Below are 4,674 nucleotides of genomic sequence, written 5' to 3'. Positions count from 1 at the left end.
ATATATAAATAAAAATCTGTAAACATACTCTGGAATCACGCATTGAAATCACGAGCGACACGTCTTCATCCCGCTCCCATACACCTCTGGAAGTAGAGGGAGGTTATTTACATCTCAGAGCTTGTCAGTTATTTGCCTGAATGCCATGGGTTTGTGTAATTGTGGTTCATCTCTCTATAGATATGTGAAACTATGCTGAAGCTTTTGTAGTCTCAAGTTGGCCTCCCGGCGCACACACTTGCCAACATACACACAATTGATCCGCAAATTGTGCATATTGAACCAATGAGACAGGTTCTGTCTTTTAATCCGTTTTTATTTTGGGGGGAGTGTTTTTATGTGGATGTATTATGTCCATATGCAATCAGTCAAAGTACTGAACTGTCCGGACAACCAATCACATTAATGAAGAAGAAAAAGAAAAAAAAGACAGGTTAATGATGGACGAAAATCATCGTACGACGATCAGTGATGGCATAACTACATGATGTCGGAGCGCTTCGTACGTCATCATTGACTTTAGCCTTTTACAAGGGTTTGTAGATACTCAAATGGCGCAAGTGAACAGCGTATGCGCTGTAAATTATGAACTTACAGCGTGAGAAGCAAGTTTACCTGTGTGCCTATCAACTTTATGTACAAGTGAAGGAACACAAGCATACAAAGATCCACTAATGCACGTTTTTTGTCGTGTGGGTGAAGTATTGTACACACACACACACACACATATATATATATACAGTAAACATTCCTAGTATGAATGTTAAATAGAGCAATAAACTCATTCAACAGATTCACTCTCAATCTCACACACTTCAGAAGAGTAATCAAGGATGAGAACTCGTGTCCCTCGTGTAGTACAATCACATTCAAAGTTCAGCTACTACAGGCACGATAGGAGCGATTGCTATGCGACACATGATGCCGCTGTATAACCAAAGTATCGGGAACAACATGACGTGATGTCTCAAAGAACTGGGACAGGAAAGCTCCTTTTTAGGTCACATGTTGCTTTAATTACCTTTACATATGTTTCAGTGCAATGTGGGGATACCACATGCACAATTATACATGCATCATGGGCCTATCCTAAAAAAATGTGCCAGAGGAGGAGTATACTTAGGAGGCATCGTGCTTTTACAAAAAGGTGGTAAATTATTCAGATGCAATTGTTTTGTTTTTAGTTTTTTGTATGTTAATGATTCCATAAGTTTGAACAGACTGCCTTTTTTGCAGCTTCCAGATCTGTAGTCTGTATGTACTACTCGTTTTTAAAAGAAGTGCTCTGATGCTTACAAACTGTATACATAGATATGTACTTTTTATTGCACGTTTAAAGGGAATCTACACTTACTATGAAGAAGAAAAAAAAAAGTGTACAGATATCATAACTTGTGAACATGGAAGACCACTGCTTGCATTTGTTACAAACAGACACTAGACATTGTAATATGACTATGTATATTGATTTGACGAGGATGAAAAAGAATCATACACATTTGTTATTCAGTCATTTAGCATCATATCATCCGTTGCTTATTTAAATTATTTATTTATAATTTTGTTTTATAGCAAATGTGCTTTTATTCATTGGTTATGTAATGTTTATATACTTTTCACATAAAAATACCTTTAATTATTATGTAGATTCATTATGTAGTTGTGAAACTTGATTCCAAAAGAATTCAAAAGGAGTCTTGCATACCTCACAACTTTCCATTGTATTTGTTTTTCAAATATACACTCATAATGATACCCTCTGCATATCTCATCAGTCATATCTTTCCCTTTCCTTTCCAGTGCCACTTTGTATATGTAGTGCTTCTGTAAAAAGGAACAAAAAAATCAAAACAAAACTAGAGAGTGAATGCAAAATATGCAACTGTGCCTTTTTATACCTTTATTGGTATGACTCGTTGGTTTTAACCATTATGAAACCAATTGTACTGAGATGCTTTCTAAAAGGGGAGGAAGAGTACTTTATGCTGAAACTACAGTCCTGGCAATTTTACTATGATAGACTTTCAAATAACAAAAGCTTTTATCTTGTGGCTTCTTTAAGTACGTTCAGTCAAACTTTGTCAAGTATATTGATGAGTACCAACTGTACATGTCATAGGTGATACCCTGGTATATCCATCCATTTCAAAGTTAGCATGATCACACGTCCAAACTGTGATTTTTTACAGCAAGGATAACTTTAGTCACGAAAGCGAGAGTTCGAAAAGGATCGGTAAGAACATAATGCTGCAATGGCGGCACAGAAAAACAGAGGAAACGCAAAGTGTGTCCTTTAGGGATGAAGCAAACATGCTGTGAGACAGTCTGCAATATTCATGATATGAAAAGGTAGAAGAAACACGAAGCTCCAAAGGTTTGTGAATGGGACACACACCTCAGAGGACTATAAAATAGATATACAGTATGTATATATATATATATATATATATAGCTGGTTTCATACACTAGGCAGTTACTACATCTTAAAAAAGAAACTGAGGAGATCAACACCTACGTCTACTGTACATGCCTGGAAAAAGTCTGCACCTTAATTCCTAAAAGACATCTGACTTTGTTGTCGACGTGCTAAAATCGTTTTTGTTTAATTGTCGTTTGCACTCTGAGGTGTGTGTTTCTTAAGCTTTCAACTTAGAAGAAGATATAAGACTTAAGTAGTAGCACTTCGGTCATAGGACACATCACAGATAATGAAAAAAATTAATTGTAATTTTAATCATACTCTATTTGTCCTTTGACTTGGATGTTGATGTAGAATTGAGAATTGAGAATTGATTTTAATCATTGTTTTATTAGGAGTCACTATGCACGCAGCTTAGCTGAACATGGCAAATGTACTGAGCGCAAGCCCACCTCTATTTATGATCTATTTTACATATTTTTTTGCTTTTGTACAGGTATTTCTGTAAATAAATTGCTTGTCAGTTTTGTCTCTGCAGAAATTAAAATATACCATGATACAACAGTGACTGGATTTTTTTTTTTTTTTTTTTTTAATTTTTTTTTTTTATTAAAAAAAAAAAAAAAAGTGTAGGCCTATTTTAAGATAAATATTCATGTTATATGTTTTGGTTGCATTTGTGAGTTAATAAAAATGTAGATGGTTGTTTAAAATAGGTATATAATATAATAATATCGATATATTGATTGATATTTTCCTGTATCGAATCGTATCGAAATCGTATGGGTTTTTTTTTTTTTTTTTTTTTTTATATATTACACAAAGGATATTACGTAATCATTAAATTTGTCAAATAATACAGTGACTACTTAATGTATGAATGCAAACAAACAATCAAATTAATAAATAAAAACATAAAACTTTTTTATTTTTAAATTTTATTTTAGTTTAGTTTTAGTTTTCTTCTTCTGCTGGTTAACAAATGCCAGCCAGTAATACATTTCACATGAATCACAAGTCATAGAGCACACTTATATAGCCAACACAGGCTGGCAAGCAACAGACCTATAAATGGAGCCTTTTACTTCGTTAACTTGTGATGTCAGACGCAGGCCTCTTTGCCATCTGTTGACAGCATACAGTAAAGTTTAGAAATGATTAGAGAGCAGACAGTATTTTCCATTTTCTCAATGCTGTTAAAAATGTCATCGAGTGTCAATCATCAATCAGACATACTCACAGCACAGTTTACTTTTAATGAATTCCTAAACAGAATCACACTCAGTACATTAAAAAAAAGTGTCTAGACTTTGATATAGAACAACACTCAAAGCCAGAATTAACACTGATACTCAGGGTTTCTGACTCATCCAAAAGATCCAGTAAAAAAATGTGTGATGCAACATTACAAACCAGTACCACACTTTTTTCATCCAAATGTTTATGTAATCTCACTACAATGTAATGTACCAAAAATAAAATGTTTCTCTGTGCTGTGATCTTTCAAATCAAATCTGTTCAAATCAAATTAAACAATGTGTCCAGACATTTTAAGACAATCGCTTTGTTTAGATTAGTATGTACTTGTCTGGTGTACAATGATAATTAACTGGCACAATATAGTTCTGCCTTTTTTCTTCGAGAAGTAGGCCACCTGGCTGAAAGACGCCATTCCGGACAGCGCGTTGAGTCTGCTGGGCTTTCAGCTGTTCAGAGCAGATCGCGACGCAGAATCAACGGGGAAATCGCGCGGCGGCGGGACATGCTTTTACATCAATGAGAGGTGGTGTACAGATGTAACTGTGTTAAAGAAGATGTGCTGTTCAGATCTAGAAGTGCTCTTCATTAACTGTAAGCCGTGGGAGTTTTGTTCGTTCATTCTCGTCAGTGTGTACATTCCTCCGCAAGCACACGTGAGCTCAGCTTTACAGAAACTCGCTGATCAGATCACAGACACAGAACAACAACACCCAGACTCTGTTTTAATCATTCTCGGGGACTTTAATAAAGCCAATCTCTCCCGTGAACTGCCAAAATACAGACAGCACATCACATGTCCCACCAGAGACAGTAATATATTGGATCACTGTTACACCACAATAAAGAATGCATATCACTCTGTCCCACGAGCAGCTTTGGGGCTCTCTGATCACTGTTTAGTTCATCTAATACCGACCTACAGGCAGAAACTGAAATCAGCTAAACCTGTATTAAGGACTGTAAAAAGATGGACTAATGAAGCAGAGCAGGATTTA

The sequence above is a fragment of the Sinocyclocheilus anshuiensis genome, unplaced genomic scaffold (genome assembly GCF_001515605.1).
Source record: "Sinocyclocheilus anshuiensis isolate Anshui unplaced genomic scaffold, SAMN03320099.WGS_v1.1 scaffold1648, whole genome shotgun sequence".
Taxonomy (NCBI): Eukaryota; Metazoa; Chordata; class Actinopteri; order Cypriniformes; family Cyprinidae; genus Sinocyclocheilus; species Sinocyclocheilus anshuiensis.
The sequence above is the reverse complement of the archived record's forward strand: the minus strand, read 5'-3'. Positions refer to the sequence as shown.